Below are 17308 nucleotides of genomic sequence, written 5' to 3' on the forward strand. Positions count from 1 at the left end.
AACAGGGAGGCTGCAGAGAGCATTATCAAGTGTGTGTGTGTGTTCAGTTTTTCTGTTTATTTTCATAATAATTCATAACATTCTAACTAATTGTGCCCCAGGAAATGGAGAGAGAGAGAGAGAGAGAGAGAGAGAGAGAGAGAGAGAGAGAGAGAGAGAGAGAGAGAGAGAGAGAGAGAGAGAGAGAGAGAGAGAGAGAGAGAGAGAGAGAGAGAGAGAGAGAGAGAGAGAGAGAGAGAGAGAGAGAGAGAGAGAGAGAGAGAGAGAGAGAGAGAGAGAGAGAGAGATATGAGAGATTGTCTGAGCTTTGGAGGCCAGATGAATACAGATACTTACTGCCTGGATGATGCATCTCCCTCCTATATGAAACATTGGCTGTGACTGCAATGGCTGTGACTGCACACACACACAGACACACACACACACACTTTCTCTCCCCTTCTGATAGCGTTTGGCTTTCTTGGATAGATAAATGGTCAACTAAAGTCATTTGTCAAACTCTCTGTCTGGCAAATGGGTATGTATTGTGACACTCAAATCACTATCCTCTCCGATGGATTCGCAAATTGTGTAAAATTACTTCCAAGACCAAGAGAAACAGTGTGTCAGGGAGAGAGACAGAGAAATAGTGTGTCAGGGAGAGAGACAGAGAAACGGTGTGTCAGGGAGACAGACAGAGAAACAGTGTGTCAGGGAGAGAGACAGAGAAACAGTGTGTCAGGGAAAGAGACAGAGAAACAGTGTGACAGGGAGAGAGAACAAAACAGTGTGTCAGGGAGAGAGACAGAGAAACAGTGTGTCAGGGAGAGAGACAGAGAAACAGTGTGTCAGGGAGACAGACAGAGAAACAGTGTGTCAGGGAGAGAGAACAAAACAGTGTGTCAGGGAGAGAGAACAAAACAGTGTGTCAGGGAGAGAGACAGAGAAACAGTGTGTCAGGGAGAGAGACAGAGAAACAGTGTGTCAGGGAGAGAGACAGAGAAACAGTGTGTCAGGGAGACAGACAGAGAAACAGTGTGTCAGGGAGAGAGACAGAGAAACAGTGTGTCAGGGAGAGAGACAGAGAAACAGTGTGTCAGGGAGACAGACAGAGAAACAGTGTGTCAGGGAGACAGACAGAGAAACAGTGTGTCAGGGAGAGAGAACAAAACAGTGTGTCAGGGAGAGAGAACAAAACAGTGTGTCAGGGAGAGAGACTGAGAAACAGTGTGTCAGGGAGAGAGACAGAGAAACAGTGTGTCAGGGAGACAGACAGAGAAACAGTGTGTCAGGGAGAGAGAACAAAACAGTGTGTCAGGGAGAGAGAACAAAACAGTGTGTCAGGGAGAGAGACAGAGAAACAGTGTGTCAGGGAGACAGACAGAGAAACAGTGTGTCAGGGAGAGAGAACAAAACAGTGTGTCAGGGAGAGAGAACAAAACAGTGTGTCAGGGAGAGAGACAGAGAAACAGTGTGTCAGGGAGAGAGACAGAGAAACAGTGTGTCAGGGAGAGAGACAGAGAAACAGTGTGTCAGGGAGACAGACAGAGAAACAGTGTGTCAGGGAGAGAGACAGAGAAACAGTGTGTCAGGGAGAGAGACAGAGAAACAGTGTGTCAGGGAGACAGACAGAGAAACAGTGTGTCAGGGAGACAGACAGAGAAACAGTGTGTCAGGGAGAGAGAACAAAACAGTGTGTCAGGGAGAGAGAACAAAACAGTGTGTCAGGGAGAGAGACTGAGAAACAGTGTGTCAGGGAGAGAGACAGAGAAACAGTGTGTCAGGGAGACAGACAGAGAAACAGTGTGTCAGGGAGAGAGACAGAGAAACAGTGTGTCAGGGAGAGAGACAGAGAAACAGTGTGTCAGGGAGAGAGAACAAAACAGTGTGTCAGGGAGAGAGAACAAAACAGTGTGTCAGGGAGAGAGACAGAGAAACAGTGTGTCAGGGAGAGAGACAGAGAAACAGTGTGTCAGGGAGACAGACAGAGAAACAGTGTGTCAGGGAGAGAGACAGAGAAACAGTGTGTCAGGGAAAGAGACAGAGAAACAGTGTGACAGGGAGAGAGAACAAAACAGTGTGTCAGGGAGAGAGACAGAGAAACAGTGTGTCAGGGAGAGAGACAGAGAAACAGTGTGTCAGGGAGACAGACAGAGAAACAGTGTGTCAGGGAGAGAGAACAAAACAGTGTGTCAGGGAGAGAGAACAAAACAGTGTGTCAGGGAGAGAGACAGAGAAACAGTGTGTCAGGGAGAGAGACAGAGAAACAGTGTTTCAGGGAGAGAGACAGAGAAACAGTGTGTCAGGGAGACAGACAGAGAAACAGTGTGTCAGGGAGAGAGACAGAGAAACAGTGTGTCAGGGAGAGAGACAGAGAAACAGTGTGTCAGGGAGACAGACAGAGAAACAGTGTGTCAGGGAGACAGACAGAGAAACAGTGTGTCAGGGAGAGAGAACAAAACAGTGTGTCAGGGAGAGAGAACAAAACAGTGTGTCAGGGAGAGAGACTGAGAAACAGTGTGTCAGGGAGAGAGACAGAGAAACAGTGTGTCAGGGAGACAGACAGAGAAACAGTGTGTCAGGGAGAGAGACAGAGAAACAGTGTGTCAGGGAGAGAGACAGAGAAACAGTGTGTCAGGGAGAGAGAATAAAACAGTGTGTCAGGGAGAGAGAACAAAACAGTGTGTCAGGGAGAGAGACAGAGAAACAGTGTGTCAGGGAGAGAGACAGAGAAACAGTGTGTCAGGGAGAGAGACAGAGAAACAGTGTGTCAGGGAGAGAGACAGAGAAACAGTGTGTCAGGGAGAGAGACAGAGAAACAGTGTGTCAGGGAGGGAGACAGAGAAACAGTGTGTCAGGGAGAGAGACAGAGAAACAGTGTGTCAGGGAGAGAGACAGAGAAACAGTGTGTCAGGGAGAGAGACAGAGAAACAGTGTGTCAGGGAGAGAGAACAAAACAGTGTGTCAGGGAGAGAGACAGAGAAACAGTGTGTCAGGGAGGGAGACAGAGAAACAGTGTGTCAGGGAGAGAGACAGAGAAACAGTGTGTCAGGGAGGGAGACAGAGAAACAGTGTGTCAGGGAGAGAGACAGAGAAACAGTGTGTCAGGGAGAGAGACAGAGAAACAGTGTGTCAGGGAGAGAGACAGAGAAACAGTGTGTCAGGGAGAGAGAACAAAACAGTGTGTCAGGGAGAGAGAACAAAACAGTGTGTCAGGGAGAGAGACAGAGAAACAGTGTGTCAGGGAGAGAGACAGAGAAACAGTGTGTCAGGGAGACAGACAGAGAAACAGTGTGTCAGGGAGAGAGACAGAGAAACAGTGTGTCAGGGAGACAGACAGAGAAACAGTGTGTCAGGGAGAACTAAACAACCTATACACTATACCTTATATAACCAGACATTTGATAATTAGGACATTTAAAACTGCATTTTCCCCAGTCAGTTCACAAGGTCAGGTAAAACTCCTGATCCTAATAATTCCTTATCAAACAAAAAAAAAAGTCTGGCATGTCTGTCATATAACTCCTATGTCAGCAATGACCGTCTCGACCGACTAATCAGATGAGGGAGAGATTCCACCCCCACAGAAGCTCCATTCTCCTGTCTTGCTAAATGAATGTACTGGTATGAATAGTGAATGTAAAGTGTTTCCTCAAGTGAATGCATAGCCCCATAGGAGAGTACTCCCCTGTAACTAAAGGCTGTGTTTAGAGTTTGTCCACTCAGCCCTGGTTGCTTACAGGAGGTCATTATAAAAACAGAACTGTGCCCCAGGAACAAGACAGGCCGAATGGATAATTCTCCCCCTTAAGCGCCGGCCGGTCACATATCAACCGATTCACGGTCGTGTCGGACCAGTGTGAGCTGGGGTAACGGAAACGCAGGAGGACCGTAAAGGGACAGCTCAAAGAAGAGGTATGGTCGACCGCGTGGTGAATGCATTACGGTCGGGAAACCACTGAAAAAGTTAGAAAGAGTGCCACATGAATGAAACAGTGATGAAAGAGTCACCGTGGCGACAGCCTTTCAATTCAGACATCACCCACTTCCCAATAAAACATGATTTGATTGGACGCGAGTGGTGAAGCAGAATCTATGTAGTAGTTGTTGGATATGAATGAATCTGGTCAAATCAAGCAGGATCAAGCATGTTGCATAATAGACCTCGGAGGTAGGCTACTCTACGGCCTTCATGGAAATGTAATCTAGCATGGATTTATTACTTCAATTGAAAAGCCATACGTCCCAATTTGGAGTGTGTAAAATCCATTCAATTGGAGTGCAGTCCCATGTTAGGGGATATTGTCAATGGGGGAAACCTTTCTTATCAGCACCAGAGATAGATAGAGGATTCGGAAAGTATTCAGACCCCTTAACTTTTTCCACATTTTGTTACATTACAGCTTTATTCTAAAATGTATTAAATCAATCTACACACAATACCCATAATGACAAAGAAAAAAACGGTTTTTAGAAATGTTTGCACATTTTCATAAGTATTCAGTCCCTTTACTCTGTACTTTGTTGAAGCACCTTTGGCAGCAATTACAGCCTAGAGTCTTCTTGGGTATGACGCTACAAGCTTGGCACACCTGTATTTGGGGAGTTTCTCCCATTCCTCTCTGCAGATCCTCTCAACCTCTGTCAGGTTGGATGGGGAGCGTTGCGGCACAGCTATTTTCAGGTTTCTCCAGAGATGTTCGATCGGGTTCTAGTCCGGGCTCTAGCTGGGCCACTCAAGGACATTCAGAGACTTGTCCCGAAGCCACTCCTGCGTTGCCTTGGCTGTGTGCTTAGGTCCGTTGTCCTGTTGGAAGGTGAATCTTTGCCCCAGTCTGAAGTCCTGAGCGCTCTGGAGCAGGTTTTCATCAATGATCTTTCTGTACTTTGCTCCATTCATCTTTGCCTCGATCCTGACTAGTCTCCCAGTCCCTGCTGTTGAAAAACATCCCCACAGCATGATGCTGCCACCACCATGCTTCACCGTAGGGATGGTGTCAGGTTTCCTCCAGACGTAACGCTTGGCATTCAAGCCAAATAGTTTAATTTTGGTTTCATCAGATCAGATAATCTTGATTTTTTGGTACCCTTCCCCAGATCTGTGCCTCAACACAATCCTGTCTCGGAGCTCTACAGACAAGTCCTTTGACCTCATGGCTTGGTTTTTGCTCTGACATGCACTGTCAACTGTGGGATCTTATATAGACAAATGTGTGCCTTTCCAAATCATGTCCAATCAATTGAATTTACCACAGGTGGACTCCAATCCAGTTGTAGAAACATGTCAAGGATGATCAATGGAAACAGGATGCACCTGAGCTAAAAGTTTTTGCTTTGTCATTATGGAGTATTGTGTGTAGATTGCTGAGGATAAAAAAAAACAAAAAAACATTTAGAATAAGGCTGTAACGTAACAAAATGTGGAAAAAGTCAAGGGGTCTGAATACTTTCTGAAGGCACTGTATAACAACTATGACTGAATAAAATTACGCAGTACATTCCCAGACCTTTACCTTAGGACAGTATATCATTACATGTGCATAGACCGCCTACCTCTCTACTCTAGATGGTTGTCCTCTGTAAAGCGGTCTTTTCCCAGGCGCTCTCAGGGCCTCCCGAGAATCACTGGAATTAGACTTTCAGAGAGGCTGCCCTCCACCGCATTCTGTTCTCCTCGCTCCCCCGGCGACCTGCGCCACGGCAACGCCGCCCGGCAACCATAACAACAGGAAACTGGGAGTCATGCATTCCTAATGGCTGAAGGACGACCTCGAAAAGAGGACCAAGAACGGATAGTAGGCCGGGTTAGAGGGTTGTCTTACTGAATAGGCTGCATAGCTTCCCTTCAAATTTAATTAGGAAGAACGCGTACACTCACTTCAGAGACCCAGGCACTCAGTGAGCCCAAGCATCGATCTTTGTTCCCCTCTCTGGTTCCCATTTATTGGGACTGTCCATTAGATTGACTGGGATGACAGCTGGGGGATCACATTCTGCAAAACACTTTGTTTCATAATCCCATTTCTCGATTACCTAAGGCCCTCAAACTCAACTCTGGACCTCGAAACCAGTTCCACTGCATTTTTTCATTGTTACCCTTTAATCAGAGACTGATTTAGACCTGGGATACCAGGTGTTTGCAATTCATTATCAGGTAGAACAGAAAACCAGCAAGCTCCGGACCTCGTAGGGTAAGCGAACCCCTGACTTAAGGGTTGCGACGTTCCCAGTTTTCTATACTTTTACTGTTTTTGTTGCACTAATGTAATTCCAAACCCCACTATGTTAGCGTGCATGTCTGCGCGACCAGACAAACCAGATGGCTTTCACACAAAAACACAGACAGACAAAGCAGTGGCACGTCCGAATCCACGTCCAACCATACACTTTCCATGGGTTTTTAAAGATGTAAGGATTTTTGTAAGACTCCCAGTAGAAGAGTGAAAACCCCCTCTGGGTGCTTTAACTTCCCTCAGCTCTTAAACATGAACTGGTGGGGGACCTGAAGCCCTAAACCAAGCAGGAAGACATTCCTTCTGCATATCTTTCACCCAGGCAGAGGGAGAGAGCGCCAAGCTGTCAGTTAGAGGTCATGTGAAGCCCCCATAATGAAAAGACTGACCTGACCCTATCCTGTCCAGGGTGAGAGGTGAGGAGACTGGCATGGGGCAAACACACACACATGTGTGTGTATGCATGCACATACACATGCAAACACACACACTGAGGGAAGGCACACACACACATACACATGTTCACACACATACACACATTTATAGACACAGACACAAGCACACACACTACTCCTCTCTCTCTCTCTCTCTCTCTCTCTCTCTTCTCTCTCTCTCTCTCTCTCTCTCTCTCTCTCTCTCTCTCTCTCTCTCTCTCTCTCTCTCTCTCTCTCTCTCTCTCTCTCTCTCTCACTCTCTCTCTGTCTTCATAACAAACACACTTCACACGTCTGGGTGCTGAGCTGACAGCCGTCTCCAACCGCGTGACTCACAGGGGCAGGAAATATCTGCCTTCACGCCCGTGTGGATGAATAGGCCTCTATCAGGGCATAATGTGTGTGCGTGAGAGTGTGTGTGTGCATGAATGTGTGTGAGTGTGTGTGTGTGTGTGTGTGTCTTTATTGAGACAGAGAAAGAGAGCGACTGGAACCCAAGGGTGTGGGTTAAGCAAACACGTGGGGTGCTGGGTGTCTTCATATCATCTAGCCCAGAGCATTGTGATACGGCTCTGGACTTCATATCATCTAGCCCAGAGCATTGTGGTGAGGCTCTGGACTTCATATCATCTAGCCCAGAGCGTTGTGGTACGGCTCTGGACTTCATATCATCTAGCCCAGAGCATTGTGATACGGCTCTGGACTTCATATCATCTAGCCCAGAGCATTGTGGTGAGGCTCTGGACTTCATATCATCTAGCCCAGAGCGTTGTGGTACGGCTCTGGACTTCATATCATCTAGCCCAGAGCATTGTGATACGGCTCTGGACTTCATATCATCTAGCCCAGAGCATTGTGGTGAGGCTCTGGACTTCATATCATCTAGCCCAGAGCATTGTGATACGGCTCTGGACTTCATATCATCTAGCCCAGAGCATTGTGGTGAGGCTCTGGTTTGTGTGTGGAGGACAGAGACGTGATCTCATAGACACCATGCTTCAGAACACACAATGTATGTATATAGAGTGGAGATACTATGAAGCTCTGCTCAACCAGCTGGTGAGTTTCACTATGGTGAGCCTCTGGGAGGCTGCATAAAATGCCTCCGGCAAAGCTTTGGAAGACATCTCTCACATAGTTGTGTAATTACATCATAGGACCAGAAGCTTTTTCCTGAGCTGACCATTTAACCTTGGTAGGAAAAACTCTGGACGTTCCAACTAAAAGCTAATCATTCAAAATGGAAGATACTGAGAATACCAGTAACTTTATGGAATAATCGACTATACAGTGGGGAAAAAAAGTATTTAGTCAGCCACCAATTGTGCAAGTTCTCCCACTTAAAAAGATGAGAGAGGCCTGTAATTTTCATCATAGGTACACGTCAACTATGACAGACAAAATGAGAAAAAAAATCCAGAAAATCACATTGTGTCACGATCGTTGGTTAGAGATGAGGACCAAGGCGCAGCGTTGAAGGTGAACATATCCTTTATTTACTGATCACACGATCAAAACAATAAACGATAACGTGACGTCTACAGTTTAACACAAACCGAAATGAACAAGAAACCACAAACACAAAGTGAAAGACAGACAGTTAAATATGGCTCCCAATCAGAGACACCCAGCTGACACTCGTTGCCTCTGATTGGGAGTCACTCAGCCCAACATAGAAAATCAAACATAGAATTACACACCCTGGCTCAACATAACATAGTCCCCAGAGCCAGGGCGTGACAGTACCCCCCCCCCCAAAGGCGCGGACTCCGGCCGCGCCAAACAACCACACCAGGGGAGGGACCGGGTGGGCACTCCGCCTCGGCGGCGGATCCGGCTCCGGACATGACCCAGGCACGGGTTGTGCTGGACTGACGACGCACACCCCTGTCTTGGTGCGGGGAGCAGGAATGAGCCGGATCGGGCTGACGACACGCACCACTGACCCGGTGCGGGGAGCTTGGACGGGCCGGACCAGGCTGGCGACGCGCACCACAGACTTGGTGCGGAGAGCAGGAACGGGCCGGACAGGGCTGACGAAACGCACCATAGACTTGGTGCGGAGAGCAGGCACGGGCCGTGCCGGACTGACGATGCACACCACTGGCTTGGTGCGGGAAGCTTGGATGGGCCGGACTGGGCTGGCGACGCGCACCACAGACTTGGTGCGGAGAGCAGGAACGGGCCGGACAGGGCTGACGAAACGCACCATAGACTTGGTGCGGAGAGCAGGCACGGGCCGTGCCGGACTGACGACGCACAACACTGGCTTGGTGCAGGAAGCTTGGATGGGCCGGACTGGGCTGGCGACGCGCACCACAGACTTGGTGCGGAGCGCAGGAACGGGCCGGGCTGGGCTGTCGACGCACACCGTAGGTTTGGTGCGGGGAGCAGGAATAGACCGGACCGTACTGGGGACACACACCACTGGCTCTACACCGGGATCTGGAACGGGCCGGACCGGACTGGCAACACACGCCAGTACCTCTCGCCGTGCCTCTACACCCTCCATCCCCTCTTCTACCAGTGGCCCCCGTAACCTGGCGGCCTCCTCTGCAACCCCGCTGGACCGCTCCATAGCGGCCTCCTGCTGCCCCGACGTCGTGAGCCCCCCCTAAAAAATTTCTGGGGGTCTCTCCTCCCCGTGGGCCAGGCCTCCATCATTCTCGCCAGACTCTCACCCCACTGCTCCAAACTCCGACCTCTCTCCTCTTCTCTTGGCTTGGCCCAGTCGAGACTCCTACTCAACTGCTCCCAAGTCCATCCTCTCTCTTCTTCATGCTGCTTGGTCCTGTTATGGTGGTTTCTTCTGTCACGATCGTTGGTTAGAGATGAGGACCAAGGCGCAGCGTTGAAGGTGAACATATCCTTTATTTACTGATCACACGATCAAAACAATAAACGATAACGTGACGTCTACAGTTTAACACAAACCGAAATGAACAAGAAACCACAAACACAAAGTGAAAGACAGACAGTTAAATATGGCTCCCAATCAGAGACACCCAGCTGACACTCGTTGCCTCTGATTGGGAGTCACTCAGCCCAACATAGAAAATCAAACATAGAATTACACACCCTGGCTCAACATAACATAGTCCCCAGAGCCAGGGCGTGACACATTGTAGGATTTTTTATGAATTTATTTGCAAATTATGGTGGAAAATAAGTATTTGGTCAATATCAAAAGTTTCTCAATACTTTGTTATATACCCTTTGTTGGCAATGACACAGGTCAAACGTTTTCTGTAAGTCTTCACAAGGTTTTCACACACTGTTGCTGGTATTTTGGCCCATTCCTCCATGCAGATCTCCTCTAGAGCAGTTATGTTTTGGGGCTGTCGCTGGGCAACACAGACTTTCAACTCCCTCCAAAGATTTTCTATGGGGTTGAGATCTGGAGACTGGCTAGGCCACTCCAGGACCTTGAAATGCTTCTTACGAAGCCACTCCTTCGTTGCCCGGGCGGTGTGTTTGGGATCATTGTCATGCTGAAAGACCCAGCCACGTTTCATCTTCAATGCCCTTGCTGATGGAAGGAGGTTTTCACTCAAAATCTCACGATGCATGGCCCCATTCATTCTTTCCTTTACATGGATCAGTCATCCTGGTCCCTTTGCAGAAAAACAGCCCCAAAGCATGATGTTTCCACCCCATGCTTCACAGTAGGTATGGTGTTCTTTGGATGCAACTCAGCATTCTTTGTCCTCCAAACACGACGAGTTGAGTTTTTACCAAAAAGTTATATTTTGGTTTCATCTGACCATATGACATTCTCCCAATCCTCTTCTGGATCATCCAAATGCACTCTAGCAAACTTCAGACGGGCCTGGACATGTACTGGCTTAAGCAGGGGGACACGTCTGGCACTGCAGGATTTGAGTCCCTGGCGGCGTAGTGTGTTACTGATGGTAGGCTTTGTTACTTTGGTCCCAGCTCTCTGCAGGTCATTCACTAGGTCCCCCCGTGTGGTTCTGGGATTTTTGCTCACCGTTCTTGTGATCTTTTTGACCCCACAGGGTGAGATCTTGCGTGGAGCCCCAGATCGAGGGAGATTATCAGTGGTCTTGTATGTCTTCCATTTCCTAATAATTGCTCCCACAGTTGATTTCTTCAAACCAAGCTGCTTACCTATTGCAGATTCAGTCTTCCCAGCCTGGTGCAGGTCTACAAATTTGTTTCTGGTGTCCTTTGACAGCTCTTTGGTCTTGGTCATAGTGGAGTTTGGAGTGTGACTGTTTGAGGTTGTGGACAGGTGTCTTTTATGCTGATAACAAGTTCAAACAGGTGCCATTAATAGAGGTAACGAGTGGAGGACAGAGGAGCCTCTTAAATAAGAAGTTACAGGTCTGTGAGAGCCAGAAATCTTGCTTGTTTGTAGGTGACCAAATACTTATTTTCCACCATAATTTGCAAATAAATTCATAAAAAATCCTACAATGTGATTTTCTGGATTATTTTTTCTCAATTTGTCTGTCATAGTTGACGTGTACCTATGATGAAAATGACAGGCCTCTCTCATCTTTTTAAGTGGGAGAACTTGCACAATTGGTCACTGACTAAATACTTTTTTCCCCCACTGTATTACCACAGAAAGATAATATGTGCCATATGCATATCATTCTATTGAAACAGCAGGAGGAAGGACAGACTTATTACCTGCATGAGGGTGTCTGTCTGTCTGTCTGTCTGTCTGTCTGAACATCATTCAATATTCTCTTCACAATGGTGCCGAGGTCAGACGAATTTGGATTGCCCCTCGGATGAATCAATCAGATTTTACAGTGAGCAGGTGTTGCCATTGTAATTAGTCTGCGGGTCACAGTGACCCAGTGTAGTGGATATGAGGGGGGGGGGGGGGGGGGGGGGGGGGGATACTGTGTGTGTGTGCCACAGGACCCTGGTCCCCATCACAGCACAGTGCAGTGACCTACACCGCTACTCTACAGGGACATGAGTCCATGTCATGATGTCACATCACCCCTGATAGCCTTCACAGGACCAACAGCACAGCCATTCAATACTGCATGATTTATTAAGACCACACCACCTTACACTAATATACCCTTACGACTAGCAGCGCTTTGCCCCAGGGTTGAGTCCTGGGATGCTCTCTGTACACTTGGGATTTGAAACGCCCCCACAACAATCACTCCTCCATTACCCTATGGGTCCTTGAGGTACTTGCTAATAAAAACAGACTCAACCAGATTAACAAAACAGATAAAAGAACACCTTATGGCACAACGAGGACTGTGAAGAGACACACATAAATGTTTATGCATTTTGCATTGTATTATGTATGTAATACGTGGTTGGGATACGACCGTGATAAACTACATTGTATACAAAAGTATGTGGACACCCCTTCAAATTAGTGGATTCGGCTATTTCAGCCACACCCGTTGCTGACAGGTGTAGAAAATCGAGCACACAGCCATGCAATCTCCATAGACAAACATTGGCAGTAGAATGGCCTGTACTAAAGAGTTCAGTGACTTTCAACGTGGCACCGTCATAGGATGCCACCTTTCCAACAAGTCAGTTAGTCTCATTTCTGCCCTGGTCAACTGTTATTGCTGTTGTTGTGTAGTGGAAACGTCTAGGAACAACAACGGCTCAGCCGCAAAGTGGTAGACAACACAAGCTCGTCTGTCCTCGGTTGCAACACTCACTACTGAGTTCCAAACTGCCTCTGGAAGCAACGTCAGCACAAGAACTGTTCGTTGGGAGCTTCATGAAATGGGTTTCCATGGCCGAGCAGCCGGAAACAAGCCTAAGATCGGATGCGCAAAGTGTCGGCTGGAGTGTGGAGCAGTGGAAACGCGTTCTCTGGAGTGATGAATCACACATCACCATCTGGCAGTCTAACGGACGAAGAACTCTTCCTGCCCGAATGCACAGTGCCAACTGTAAAGTTTGGTGGAGGAGGAATAATGGTCTGGGGCTGTTTTTCATGGTTCAGGCTCCTTAGTTCCAGTGAAGGGAAATCTTAACACTACATTTTAGACAAGTCTTTGCTTCCAACTTTGTGGCAACAGTTTGGGGAAGGTCCTTTCCTGTTTTAGCATGACAATGCCCCCGTGCACAAAGTGAGGTCCATACAGAAATGGTTTGTCGAGATCGGTGTGGAAAAACTTGACTGGCCTGCACAGAGTCCCCGCAGCAATGTTCCAACAGCTAGTGGAAAGCCTTCCCAGAAGAGTGGAGGCTGTTACAGCAGCAAAGGCGGGACCAACTCCATATTAATGCCCATGATTTTGGAATGAGATGTTCGATGAGCAGGTGTCCACATACTTTTGGTCATGTAGAGTATGTGGTTGTCTCGCCTGGCTATCTCCAGATGAATGCGCTAGCTGTGGGTCAGTCTGGATGGGAGCGTCTGCTGAATGGCTAAATTGTAATGTAAATGTTGTGCCATGTATATTTATGTATTTTATTTGTTGTGTTGTTACCTGTTTGGACCCCAGGAAGAGTAGCCGTTGCCTCGGCTGCAGCAAATTGGGAATCCTAATAAATCTTAAATAAATACTAATTAGTCTATGGATCATTTGATAGGGAGTGGGAAGCCTCTCTCCAGTCTGTCCACTAGCCTTACATAGTAACTACCTGTGTACAGTGGGGAGAACAAGTATTTGATACACTGCCGATTTTGCAGGTTTTCCTACTTACAAAGCATGTAGAGGTCTGTCATTTTTATCATAGGTACACTTCAACTGTGAGAGACGGAATCTAAAACAAAAATCCAGAAAATCACATTCTATGATTTTTAAGTAATTCATTTGCATTTTATTGCATGACATAAGTATTTGATACATCAGAAAAGCAGAACTTCATATTTGGTACAGAAACCATTGTTTGCAATTACAGAGATCATACGTTTCCTGTAGGTCTTGACCAGGTTTGCACACACTGCAGCAGGGATTTTGGCCCACTCCTCCATACAGACCTTCTCCAGATCCTTCAGGTTTCGGGGCTGTCGCTGGGCAATACGGACTTTCAGCTCCCTCCAAAGACTTTCTATTGGGTTCAGGTCTGGAGACTGGCTAGGCCACTCCAGGACCTTGAGATGCTTCTTACGGAGCCACTCCTTAGTTGCTCTGGCTGTGTGTTTCGGGTCGTTGTCATGCTGGAAGACCCAGCCACGACCCATCTTCAATGCTCTTACTGAGGGAAGGAGGTTGTTGGCCAAGATCTCGCGATACATGGCCCCATCCATCCTTCCCTCAATACGGTGCAGTCGTCCTGTCCCCTTTGCAGAAAAGCATCCCCAAAGAATGACGTTTCCACCTCCATGCTTCACAGTTGGGATGGTGTTCTTGGGGTTGTACTCATCCTTCTTCTTCCTCCAAACACGGCGAGTGGAGTTTAGACCAAAAAGCTCTATTTTTGTCTCATCAGACCACATGACCTTCTCCCATTCCTCCTCTGGATCATCCAGATGGTCATTGGCAAACTTCAGACGGGCCTGGACATGCGCTGGCTTGAGCAGGGGGACCTTGCGTGCGCTGCAGGATTTTAATCCATGACGGCGTAGTGTGTTACTAATGGTTTTCTTTGAGACTGTGGTCCCAGCTCTCTTCAGGTCATTGACCAGGTCCTGCCGTGTAGTTCTGGGCTGATCCCTCACCTTCCTCATGATCATTGATGCCCCACGAGGTGAGATCTTGCATGGAGCCCCAGACCGAGGGTGATTGACCGTCATCTTGAACTTCTTCCATTTTCTAATAATTGCGGCAACAGTTGTTGCCTTCTCACCAAGCTGCTTGCCTATTGTCCTGTAGCCCATCCCAGCCTTGTGCAGGTCTACAATTTTATCCCTGATGTCCTTACACAGCTCTCTGGTCTTGGCCATTGTGGAGAGGTTGGAGTCTGTTTGATTGAGTGTGTGGACAGGTGTCTTTTATATAGGTAACGAGTTCAAACAGGTGCAGTTAATACAGGTAATGAGTGGAGAACAGGAGGGCTTCTTAAAGAAAAACTAACAGGTCTGTGAAAGCCGGAATTCTTACTGGTTGGTAGGTGATCAAATACTTATGTCATGCAATAAAATGCAAATTAATTACTTAAAAATCATACAATGTGATTTTCTGGATTTTTGTTTTAGGTTCCGTCTCTCACAGTTGAAGTGTACCTATGATAAAAATTACAGACCTCTACATGCTTTGTAAGTAGGAAAACCTGCAAAATCGGCAGTGTATCAAATACTTGTTCTCCCCACTGTATGTTTATGTGTCCTGGGCTCTCTCTTCAAACAGGGGGCTGACATTTTCCACTGGAAGAGAAAATCCTCCTCCCAGGCACTCATGATGCATAACAGCTCCAGTTGCCCTTGAGAAGGGAAGAATGGGTAATAATACCATGTTTAAAATTCTATTCACACACAGATGTTGGTTTGCACATTACACACACACACACACCCACACACACACGCATGCACACTCGTACACACTTTTTGTCACTCTCTTTTAATCTTTCTCCCTCTCTCTCTGTCTCACACACACTGCTATGTAATGCAGTTTACTGTCAATATCAAACTGATGGCTGATAGAAGTTCATCCTGCGCTACACGCAGAATATTAAACTACAAAGATTTACTGCCTTCCCTTTCCTCCCAGTAGTGAAGAGATTACTCATCATCACTATTTCCTGCGCCTTTCTCTCTCCCTCCCTACATCTCTCTCCCTTTTCCTCTCTCCCTCCCTCCTTCCCTCCCTCTCTTCCTCTCTCCCTCCCTCCTTCCATCCCTCCCTCTCTTCCTCTCTCCTTCCCTCCCTCATTCTCTCTCTCTCTCTCTCTCTCTCTCTCTCTCTCTCTCTCTCTCTCTCTCTCTCTCTCTCTCTCTCTCTCCCTCCCTCCAACTCTCTCCCTCCCTCCAACTCTCTCTCTCCCTTCCTCCATCTCTCTCTCTCTCCCTCCCTCTCTCCCTCTCTCCCTCTCCCTCCCTCTCTCCCTCCCTCCATCTCTCTCGCTCCCTCCCTCTCTCTCGCTCCCTCCCTCTCTCTCTCTCCCTCTCTCTCTCTCTCTCTCTCTCTCTCTCTCTCCCTCCCTTCCTCCATCTCTCTCCCTCCTCCATCTCTCTCTCTCGCTCCCTCTCTCTCGCTCCCTCCCCTCTCTCTCTCTCTCCCTCCCTCCATCTCTCTCGCTCGCTCCCTCCCTCTCTCTCTCTCTCTCTCTCTCTCTCTCTCTCCCTCTCTCTCTCTCTCCCTCCCTCTCTCTCCCTCTCTCTCTCTCTCTCTCTCTCTCTCTCTCCCTCCCTCCAACTCTCTCCCTCCTCCAACTCTCTCTCTCCCTTCCTCCATCGCTCTCTCTCTCCCTCCCTCTCTCCCTCTCTCCCTCTCTCTCCCTCCCTCCATCCCTCCATTCCTCTCTCCCTCCCTCCTTCCTCTCTCTCTCTCTCTCTCTCTCTCTCTCTCTCTCTCTCTCTCTCTCTCTCTCTCTCTCTCTCCCTCCCTCCAACTCTCTCCTCCTCCAACTCTCTCTCTCCCTTCCTCCATATCTCTCTCTCTCCCTCCCTCCCTCTCTCCCTCCCTCCCTCTCCTCCCTCTCTCTCTCTCTCTCTCTCTCTCTCTCTCCCTCCCTTCCTCCATCTCTCTCCCTCCCTCCATCTCTCTCTCTCGCTCCCTCTCTCTCGCTCCCTCCCCCTCTCTCTCTCTCTCCCTCCCTCCATCTCTCTCGTTCCCTCTCTCGTTCCCTCTCTCTCTCTCTCTCTCTCTCTCTCTCTCTCTCTCTCTCTCTCTCTCTCTCTCTCTCTCTCTCTCTCTCCCTCCCTCCAACTCTCTCCCTCCCTCCAACTCTCTCTCTCCCTTCCTCCATCTCTCTCTCTCTCCCTCCCTCTCTCCCTCTCTCCCTCTCTCTCCCTCCCTCCATTCCTCTCTCCTCCCTCCTTCCTCTCTCTCTCTCTCTCTCTCTCTCTCTCTCTCTCTCTCCATTTCTCTCTCTCCCTCTCTCTCCCTCTCTCTCTCTCTCTCTCTCTCCCTTCCTCCATATCTCTCTCTCTCCCTCCCTCTCTCCCTCTCCCTCCCTCTCTCCCTCCCTCCATCTCTCTCGCTCCCTCCCTCTCTCTCGCTCCCTCCCTCTCTCTCTCTCTCTCTCCCTCCCTCCCTCCATCTCTCTCCCTCCCTCCATCTCTCTCTCTCGCTCCCTCTCTCTCTCTCTCTCTCCCTCCCTCCACTGTTTTCCACTAATTGATATTTTGACCAATCGCAGCCTAAGTGGAATTGAATGTGACGCAGACATCATAAAAACCCATGATGGGAGTCTTATCTAGGCCTAAAGCCACTCGTATGACACACATTTACACACTATAGCAAGCTAGTTTCCCCACTAGCACTTCTTCATTTAGATGGATATGAACATACAGACCAACGTTGGAGACTGAAAAGATTTGGCATGGGTCCTCAGATCCTCAAAAGATTATACAGCTGCACCATCGAGAGCATCCTGACTGGTTGCATCACCGCCTGGTATGGCAACTGCTTGGCCTCCGACCGCAAGGCACTACAGAGGGTAGTGCGTACGGCCCAGTACATCACTGGGGCCAAGCTTCCTGCCATCCAAGACCTCTATACCAGTCGGTGTCAGAGGAAAGCCCTCAAAATTGTCAAAGACTCCAGCCACCCTAGTCATAGACTGTTCTCTCTGCTACCGCACGGCAAGCGG

Source organism: Coregonus lavaretus, assembly GCF_964263955.1.
Source record: "Coregonus lavaretus genome assembly, chromosome: 7".
Taxonomy (NCBI): Eukaryota; Metazoa; Chordata; class Actinopteri; order Salmoniformes; family Salmonidae; genus Coregonus; species Coregonus lavaretus.